Source organism: Cucumis melo, chromosome 8 (genome assembly GCF_025177605.1).
Source record: "Cucumis melo cultivar AY chromosome 8, USDA_Cmelo_AY_1.0, whole genome shotgun sequence".
NCBI lineage: Eukaryota > Viridiplantae > Streptophyta > Magnoliopsida > Cucurbitales > Cucurbitaceae > Cucumis > Cucumis melo.
The window spans coordinates 19,106,288-19,117,106 of record NC_066864.1 but is presented as its reverse complement, the minus strand read 5'-3'; the positions used below and the strand labels follow the sequence as shown (position 1 = coordinate 19,117,106).

The 10,819-nt window shown below is 37.6% G+C and overlaps 2 long non-coding RNA genes across 2 annotated transcripts; both read right to left on the bottom strand.

The window, feature by feature from the left end:
• Positions 1 to 1,191: 1,191 nt before the first annotated feature.
• On the bottom strand, positions 1,192 to 2,947 carry LOC127150536 (uncharacterized). The gene is made up of 2 exons (XR_007822916.1): positions 2,564 to 2,947; positions 1,192 to 1,760 (listed from the first exon to the last, which is right to left on the bottom strand). It is a non-coding gene; the product is annotated as an uncharacterized LOC127150536 (long non-coding RNA).
• Positions 2,948 to 8,111: 5,164 nt separating this feature from the next.
• On the bottom strand, positions 8,112 to 10,591 carry LOC127150535 (uncharacterized). The gene is made up of 5 exons (XR_007822915.1): positions 10,367 to 10,591; positions 10,176 to 10,260; positions 9,990 to 10,089; positions 9,694 to 9,743; positions 8,112 to 8,890 (listed from the first exon to the last, which is right to left on the bottom strand). It is a non-coding gene; the product is annotated as an uncharacterized LOC127150535 (long non-coding RNA).
• Between the last annotated feature and the right edge of the window lie 228 nt (positions 10,592 to 10,819).

The window sequence follows — 10,819 nt, the reverse complement described above, 5'->3', positions numbered from 1 at the left end:
CTACCTGCTAGCTTAGACCGAAAGACGGCGTGAAGCCTACTGATAACGCTTTTCTCTACCTGTATCTATCGACTCTGCTGAAATCTTTAACGTGATAAACTTGCTAATCAAGGATATAAATTATTGTACATGCAACATAACACAATGGATTCCAGACTAATCATAGACATACATGAAGTGTAGCCCGGAAATAATTGATTCCACGAGTAAACCTGGAGACACCTTAACGAAAACATAACCAAAAAAGGTTTATACAACTGCAGCTCCTAAAGCTTACACAAACTGTGGAGTATCTATATCATATAAAGATATATACATCATAGCACAACAGACTCTATGCACAACTCTAACCAAGTACTGACAATCGATATCGAAACTTCAGCAGACTAAGGAAGTCTATCAGGCACTGGGAACTCGACCACTACCTGGAAAATGGGTAAAACATTTTGGAAGGGTAAGCTATAAACCTTAGTGAGTGACTCTGTTTAAAACTAAAAATTTTAAAGGTAAGAGTATGTGAAAGCTTACATATATAAATCTGTTTATACAAGTCGTAAACATAGACATATTAGTAAGTATAGCTTTCTTAAATACTCAGTATATACGTCATTGAAATCTAGCAAGGCATATCAAATATATCAAAATATTTTAACTAACATGATAAATCTACGTTGTGTAGGGCACACTCCATACAACAAACGTTTACAAGCTCTACGATGTAGTGGGACCTACCCAGCACTCCCATCGTCTTTGTCGTAGTGGGGCCCGTCCAGCACTCACGACAGCATCGTTATTACGGAGTACACTGAACGTCAACAATGGAATCTAACATGTGTGTACACGATACCATATAGCTATGGGCTCAACACCTCAGTCATGTAGTTAATGGAAACATCAGAAAAATCGCACGAAAACATTAAAACATGTATGCTATCTTAATCTTTCATAAAGCTCAAGTTTACTCAGATTGTTCGTGAAAAGCGATAGTTCTTAAAACAAAACTTGGCAACTCATGCTTTGTTCGAAACACAGTGGTTCAAATACTTTCCAGACATTTGATGATCACGTGCTAGCATAAATTTTCATTAAGAAATCTAGTCTCAAAACTCATACTTGAAAATAATCATGGAATTTAAATGATTTTCAAAGCTTTTTAAATAAACGTGTAGATCAGTCAATCATAATTAATAATTAGGAGAAAAAAATATTTTCAAAACTGGTTTTGGTCACTCACAGTCTAAGATTAGTTTCCCGACGTGTAATCCGACCTATTTCTTCTTGGCCTTTCAAACAACCAAAACCGTGTCACACCCCTCCCGGACTACCTGCTACCTTAGACCGAAAGATGGCGTGAAGCCGACGAACAACACTTTACTGTACCTGTATCTGTCGACTCTGCTTAAAACTTTCATGTGATGAACTTGCCAATCTAGTATATAAACTATTGTACATGCCACAAAACACAGCGGATCTTAGGCTAGTCAAACACAGCTAGTCAAACACATACATGAAGTGTACCTCAAAATTTACCGATTTCACGAGTAAACCTAAAGACACCTTAATCAAAATATAACCAACAAAATTTACACAACTACAGCTCCTAAAACTTATACAAACTGTGGAGTATCTATAACATACAAGGTGTATATACACCACAACACACCAGACTCTATGCCCAACTCAAAACACGTACTGGCAATCGATAATGAAGCTTCCACAGACTATGGCAGTCTATCAGGCACCGGGAAGTCGATCTCTACCTGGAAAATGGGTAAAACATTTTGGAAAGGGTGAGCTATGAAGCTCAGTGAGTGACTCAGTTTAAAACTATGAATTTAAAGATAAGAGCACGTGAAAACTTTACACATATAAATCTGTTATACAAGTCGCAAATGTAAATGTGTAGTAGTAAGAATAGCTTCCTTAAATACTCAGCATGTTCATCATTGAAATCTAGCAAGGCATATCAAGTATATCGAAGCATTTTAACTAACATGACGAATCTACGTTGTGTAGGGTACACCTAGTACAACAACGTTTACAAGCACTACGATGTAGTGGGGCCCGCCCAGCACTCCCATCATCTTTGTCGTAGTGGGGCCCGCCCAGCACTCACGACAGCATCGTTGTTACGGAGTACACTCAACGTCAACAACGGAATCTAACAAGTGTGCACACGGTAATCTCTAGCCTCAGGCTCAAGATCTCAGTCATGTAGTTAATGAAAATTTCATAAATCATCTTTAAATATTAAAACATGCCTGCTTATAAATTTTACACAAAGCTCGAACTTTACTCAGCTCTTTCGTGGAAAATTGTAGTTCTTAAAACAAAACTTCATACTAATTCATGCTTTGCTTAAAATATTGTGGTTTAAATACTTTCCAAACATTTAATATCTACGTGCTAGCATAAATTTCTTTAAGAAATCTAGTCTCCAAATGTATACTTGAAAATAGTCATGAAATTCAAATACTTTTCATGGCTTCGTAAATAAACATTTATCGCATTCAATCATAATAACAATTATGGAAAATATTTCAAAGTTGGTTTTGTCACTCACAGTCTTGGGCTAGATCCTTGGTCTATAAGCTCGGTTTAATTCTTCTCGGCCTGCCAACAACCCAACCGAGTATTAAAACTCTAAACATTCTGGTTTCCTAAAGATATACATAACATGTCGCACCAAAGATGACGCTCACGAAAACAAAGCTTAAGAAATAAAATCCTATTTCAACAATTCTCTAAAATTTCCAGATTTCTAACATAAACTTCAAAGGACTATAACTTTCTCAATACTTAACCAAAATGAGTGTTCTTTATATCAAATTCTTCATTTCGAGATCCTCTAAAACTTACCTGAATATATATAAATCTGATTCCCCGTGCATAAACACATATAACCCTCAAAACAGAACCACTTCCAGAATCGCGCGCACACGACCTATTTAACTTGTCCCTACCATTTAACTGATTTTTAGTCGTTTTTGGTTTACACTTTCTTCATGAAAGTTGTAGTAAATTGAATAAGATTTCCCACCATACCAAATAGAGATTCTAACTCCACCGATACACTCTGAAATACAAGAAAAACCAGAGACCTTCTGATTTCGAGTGAAAACCAACTGCCCTATTTTCTTCATCAAAAAGCACCAAATGAATATCCGAATTTGCTCCAATGTTCTTCATAAAGTTTGTTTATAAATGAGTTAAATTTCAGTAAATGTAAATCTCACCTCTTAATTCCTTTTGAAGAGTTCAAACCGAATTAAAAACCAGTGATGTGCAGAATGAACTAAAATTCAGCCATTGATACACTTTGCTTGAGTTCTCCTCCTCTTCTTCAACCTAAAAATTCTAGTAAAATTTCTCTTCTTCTTGCAAACTCTCTCTTAGAAGGTCTCTGCAAATTGAAGAAGGAAAAAGAAAAAAAAATGGAACTTGGATGTCTTCAAAAATATTGGCGGTGAAGGGAAGAGAAGATGAAGAAGAAAAGAAAAAAAATGAAATTTTCTTCTCCTTTTCTTCTTTTTATCCTTTCTTTTCTTTCTTTTCTTTACTTTATTTAATAAAACTATTTAATATATAAATATATATATATATATATATATTTACACTTAATTTCCATTTTCTTTTTCTTTTTTTTTCTTTCCACATTTAAAGAAATTAAACCAAGAAAATATCGGGTTTACAACTTACCTTCCCTTTAGAAAATTTCGTCCTCGAAATTTAGAATGTCCTTAATTGAAAAGTATCGGATATCTCTTCTTCATCTGATATTCTAGTTCCCAAGTTGCCTCCTCCGCTCCATGATGTCTCCACAAAACCTTTATGAGTGGAATCGTTTTGTTTCTCAAAACTTGTTCCTTTCTGTCAAGAATCTGAACTGGTTCTTCAACATAACTCAAATCTTCTTTTAATTCAATGGGTTGCTCTTGCAACACATGTGATGGATCTGGTATATATTTTCTTAACATGGATACATGGAAAACATCATGTATTCGTGCAAGTTCTATTGGCAACTCAAGTCTATACGCTGCTGGTCCCACTCGTTCCGTTATCTGATATGGCCCAATATATCTAGGACTTAACTTACATTTTATTCCGAAACGAATAACACCTCGCCATGGAGATAATTTCAAGAAAACTTGATCTCCAACTTGGAATTCTAGGTTTCTTCGTCGCTTATCCGCATAACTTTTCTGTCGATCTTGGGTTTTCCTCAGATTTTCTCTGATCAACTTAATATTGTTTGTCGTAATCTGAACCAACTCAGGACCTACTAACTTCCGCTCTCCCACTTCATTCCAGCACACAGGAGTTTTGCATGGTCTCCCGTATAAGGCTTCATATGGTGCCATACCGATACTAGACTGATAGTTATTATTATAAGCAAACTCCATAAGTGGCAAGTGGGTATCCCAACTTCCTTTAAGTTGTAGGACACATGCTCTCAACATGTCCTCTAAAGTTTGGATGGTCCTCTCGGACTGACCATCTGTTTGGGGATGAAATGATGTACTAAACTTTAGCCCTGTTCCCATTGCTTTCTGTAAACTAGGCCAAAATTTAGAAGTAAACCTCGGATCCCTATCTGAAACTATGGACACTGGTACTCCATACTGACTCACAATCTTATCAACATATAATCTCGCTAGCTGGTCTAACGTAGATGTCATTTTAATCGGTATAAATCGTGTCGTCTTGGTGAGTCTGTCTACTATTACCCATATACCATCATGTCCAATGGATGTACGAGGTAATCCAAATAGAAAATCCATAGTAATATGCTCCCATTTCCACTCTGGCACTGGCAAAGGATTAAGCAATCCTCCTGGCCTCTGTCTTACTGGTTTAACCTGTTGACAAATCAAACATCTATCAACATATTCAACTATCTCTTGCTTCATTCCAGACCACCAATAAGTCTTCTTTAAAGTTCTGTACATCTTGGTGCTACCTGGATGCATAGCGTAAGCTGAACTGTGAGCTTCTTCTAGAATAGCATTCTTAAGCTCACTGATATTCGGAACACATAATCTTCCTTGTTTAACAATGGCTCCATCTGTTCTTAGCTCAAACTCCACCTCTAAGCCTTTCTTGGATTTCTCAAACTTCTTCTGTAAATTACTGTCTTCTAACTGTCTTCTTACAATCTCAGTTACTAGAGAAGACCGAACCTGAAATTGAGCTAAGAGACTTCCTGAATCCTCTGTAGTTATTACTGCCTTGGAACCTCTTAACTCATTCAACAAAGCTACTCGAATACCACACAAGGCACTCTTCGGAAGTCTTGATTTCTTACTTAATGCATCTGCTACTACGTTGGCCTTACCTGGATGATACTCTATAGTACAATCATAATCTTTAATCAGTTCTAGCCATCGCCTTTGTCTCAGATTTAGCTCTTTTTGATCAAAAATATACTTCAGACTTTTATGATCTGTGAAAGTATGGCACTTTTCCCCGAACAAATAGTGTCTCCAGATTTTTAGTGCTAAAACAACTACTGCTAGCTCAAGATCATGGGTAGGGTAATTACACTCATGCTCCTTCAACTGCCTTTAAGCATAAGCTATTACATTCCCATCTTGCATAAGCACACAACCTAATCCTAGCCTTGAAGCATCACAATAAATCACATAGTCCTTCCCTGTTACAGGAAGTGCCAAAATAGGTGCTGTAACAAGTCTTTTCTTCAATTCCTGAGAACTTTGCTCGCATTTATCTGACCACTCAAACTTAACATTCTTCCTTGTCAAAGCGGTTAAAGGCAATGCCAATCGAGAGAAATCCTCAATAAAACGCCTATAGTATCCTGCCAAACCCAGGAAACTACGTACTTCTGTGGCACTAATTGGTCTTTCCCAATTGACAATTGCTTCTACTTTTTGTGGATCGACACTAACTCCTTTTGCTGAAACTACATGCCCAAAAAATACTACTTGTTCCAACCAGAACTCACATTTGCTGAACTTAGCGTATAACTGTTTTTCACGTAGAGTTTGTAGAACAATCCTCAGATGTTCCTCATGAGATTCTCTGTCAACCGAGTAAACTAATATATCATCAATGAACACAATCACAAACTGATCTAAATACCGATGGAAGATCCTGTTCATAAGATCCATGAAAACCGCTGGCGCATTCGTTAAACCGAATGGCATAACTCGAAACTCATAATGCCCATACCTCGTTTGAAATGCTGTCTTAGCAATATCTGATTCTCTAACCTTCAACTGGTGGTATCCTGAACTTAAGTCAATCTTAGAGAACAACGCTGCTCCCCTTAGTTGATCAAATAAGTCATCGATGCGTGGTAAAGGATACTTGTTACGTATTGTAACCTTGTTTAACTGTCTATAGTCAATACGTAATTTGAGGGTACCATCTTTCTTTTTCACAAAAAGCACTGGTGCTCCCCACGGCGAAACACTAGGCCTGATGTATGCCTTGTCAACTAGTTCTTGTAACTGCATCTTCAATTCTTTTAGCTCGCTTGGAGCCATTCTATACGGGGCCTGTGAAATAGGTGCTGTTCCTGGTAATAATTCAATGGTGAACTCAATCTCTCTATCAGGTGGCAAACCTAACAGATCATCTGGAAATACATCAAGAAACTCTTTCACCACAGGAAAATCTTCTGGCTTTAGCTTTTCTCTCTGCACTACTACGATGTGTGCAAGAAACGTTGTGCAACCCTTCCTCAGTAATTTCTCAGCTTTCAAAACTGAGATTAAACTTCTAGAAACGACCTTCCTCATACCTCTAAAAACCACTTCAGCAAAGCCTGGTTTTCTGAAAACCACTTCCTTCCTATGGCAATCCATAGATGCATAGTGAGCAAATAAGAAATCCATTCCCAAAATTACATCTAACCTCTGCAACTCTAGTGGTAGCAAGTCCACTAGCAAACTGATACCTTCTACTAAAACTTCACAATTACGTAACACCTCATTAACAAGTAAAACGTCACCAACTGGAGTGTATATAGCTAACCCCTCAGATAAAGGCTCTAGCATCCTATTCAACTTAGTCAGAAATATACTAGAAACAAAGGAATGCGTAGCACCTGGATCAAATAAAACATCTGCCGGTACATTACAAATAAGAATCGTACCAGTAATAACGTCTGGTGCGTCCTCCGCTTCTTTTTGAGTCATAGCATAGACTTTTCCCTGTTGCCTCGGTCTTCCAACAACTCCCTTTTGCCTTACACTACTGGTGCCCTCTGTTGGAACCACTGAAACTCTCGATTGCTCAACTGTTTGGGACCCAACTCCCTGATCTCTCTAAACTGTCATGTTCAACTGCGGACAATCTTTCTTGAAATGTCCTGGCTGTCCGCACTGGTAACATACACCGGCACCTACCAAACACTGACCCCGATGGTTCCTGCCACAACTCGTGCATGGTGTTCGCCTGACGGTACTAGCAATGGACTCCTGACCTGGTTGCAATCTTACTGTTGATCTAATGGGTTGACTAGGTATTCTGTGGCTCTGTCTTTGAAAAACACTACCATAACTCACGTTCCTCGATGCTTGGCCTCCAGAGCGATTCTTAAAATCTTGACTGCTTGAAATATTTATCCCAGGCGTGAACCTTCGCTGCTCATGACCTCTAAATCCACTAGCTGTTGAAGTCCCACGACTAAGCTCTACTGCCGATTTTTCTTCTGTTATACTCTGCTCCACACGAAGGGCAGTCTCCACTAACTGAGAGAAATTCGTCCACTTAGCAATGGCTGTAACTGGGGTGCGTATTTCAAAATGCAACCCTCTTTCAAACCTTCGGCACCTGTCACTCTCAGAAGCTACAGTAACGTCAGCATACCGTGAAAGCTCGGTATACTTCCTCTCATACTCAGCCACTGAAAGTGATCCTTGTTTCAACCTCAGAAATTCATCCCTTCTGGCTTCGCAGTATGTGCTGGGATAATACTTATCTTCGAATATGCCTCTAAAAGTCTGCCAGTCTAAAGCACGTGCATCACTGCGTCTTGCTAATATAGATTTCCACCATCCTTCAGCCTCTTTTTGCAACAAAAATGTGGCCAATCTAACCTTTGGTTCTTTAGGACAATTCATTACGTCAAACTCTTAGGGTACTAGATTCCCCTACAGATGGACCTTGGGTAGGACCTTGCATCCCGTCCTGATTCTGCCGGCGTCGTCTACCAGTACGTGGTGGCATGACTCCTATAATATGTCAACACATTAGACATACTATAAATACTTAACTCAAATGCATGATACTAAATGTCTACTCACGTATTAATAATAATTGGACTCACTTCTACCCTTACCTAGACCATACTCCACTAATTCCCTTTAAGCTAACTTGACTTTCAATTATTTACTTTCCAGTTTCTTCTTAGAGCTAACCGCTCTACCTTAATTCCCATGGAGCAAACTGCTCTGATACCAAGTTGTCACACCCCCTCCCGGACTACCTGCTACCTTAGACCGAAAGATGGCGTGAAGCCGACGAACAACGCTTTACTGTACCTGTATCTGTCGACTCTGCTTAAAACTTTCATGTGATGAACTTGCCAATCTAGTATATAAACTATTGTACATGCCACAAAACACAGCGGATCTTAGGCTAGTCAAACACAGCTAGTCAAACACAAACATGAAGTGTACCTCAAAATTTACCGATTTCACGAGTAAACCTAAAGACACCTTAATCAAAATATAACCAACAAAATTTACACAACTACAGCTCCTAAAACTTATACAAACTGTGGAGTATCTATAACATACAAGGTGTATATACACCACAACACACCAGACTCTATGCCCAACTCAAAACACGTACTGGCAATCGATAATGAAGCTTCCACAGACTATGGCAGTCTATCAGGCACCGGGAAGTCGATCTCTACCTGGAAAATGGGTAAAACATTTTGGAAAGGGTGAGCTATGAAGCTCAGTGAGTGACTCAGTTTAAAACTATGAATTTAAAGATAAGAGCACGTGAAAACTTTACACATATAAATCCGTTATACAAGTCGCAAATGTAAATGTGTAGTAGTAAGAATAGCTTCCTTAAATACTCAGCATGTTCATCATTGAAATCTAGCAAGGCATATCAAGTATATCGAAGCATTTTAACTAACATGACGAATCTACGTTGTGTAGGGTACACCTAGTACAACAAAGTTTACAAGCACTACGATGTAGTGGGGCCCGCCCAGCACTCCCATCATCTTTGTCGTAGTGGGGCCCGCCCAGCACTCACGACAGCATCGTTGTTACGGAGTACACTCAACGTCAACAACGGAATCTAACAAGTGTGCACACGGTAATCTCTAGCCTCAGGCTCAAGATCTCAGTCATGTAGTTAATGAAAATTTCATAAATCATCTTTAAATATTAAAACATGCCTGCTTATAAATTTTACACAAAGCTCGAACTTTACTCAGCTCTTTCGTGGAAAATTGTAGTTCTTAAAACAAAACTTCATACTAATTCATGCTTTGCTTAAAATATTGTGGTTTAAATACTTTCCAAACATTTAATATCTACGTGCTAGCATAAATTTCTTTAAGAAATCTAGTCTCCAAATGTATACTTGAAAATAGTCATGAAATTCAAATACTTTTCATGGCTTCGTAAATAAACATTTATCGCATTCAATCATAATAACAATTATGGAAAATATTTCAAAGTTGGTTTTGTCACTCACAGTCTTGGGCTAGATCCTTGGTCTATAAGCTCGGTTTAATTCTTCTCGGCCTGCCAACAACCCAACCGAGTATTAAAACTCTAAACATTCTGGTTTCCTAAAGATATACATAACATGTCGCACCAAAGATGACGCTCACGAAAACAAAGCTTAAGAAATAAAATCCTATTTCAACAATTCTCTAAAATTTCCAGATTTCTAACATAAACTTCAAAGGACTATAACTTTCTCAATACTTAACCAAAATGAGTGTTCTTTATATCAAATTCTTCATTTTGGAATCCTCTAAAACTTACCTGAAGACATATAAATCTGATTCCCCGTGCATAAACACATATAACCCTCAAAACAGAACCACTTCCAGAATCGCGCGCACACGACCTCTTTAACTTGTCCCTACCATTTAACTGATTTTTAGTCGTTTTTGGTTTACACTTTCTTCATGAAAGTTGTAGTAAATTGAATAAGCTTTCCCACCATACCAAATAGAGATTCTAACTCCACCGATACACTCTGAAATACAAGAAAAACCAGAGACCTTCTGATTTCGAGTGAAAACCAACTGCCCTATTTGCTTCATCAAAAAGCACCAAATGAATATCCGAATTTGCTCCAATGTTCTTCATAAAGTTTGTTTAAAAATGAGTTAACTTTCAGTAAATGTAAATCTCACCTCTTAATTCCTTTTGAAGAGTTCAAACCGAATTAAAAACCAGTGATGTGCAGAATGAACTAAAATTCAGCCATTGATACACTTTGCTTGAGTTCTCCTCCTCTTCTTCAACCTAAAAATTCTAGTAAAATTTCTCTTCTTCTTCCAAACTCTCTCTTAGAAGTTCTCTGTAAATTGAAGAAGGAAAAAGAAAAAAAAAATGGAACTTGGATGTCTTCAAAAATATTGGCGGTGAAGGGAAGAGAAGAAGAAGAAGAAAAGAAAAAATGAAATTTTCTTCTCCTTTTCTTCTTTTTATCCTTTCTTTTCTTTCTTTTCTTTACTTTATTTAATAAAACTATTTAATATATATATATATATATATATATATATATATTTACACTTAATTTCCATTTTCTTTCCACATTTAAAGAAATTAAACCAAGAAAATATCGGGTTTACAAACCGAGTATT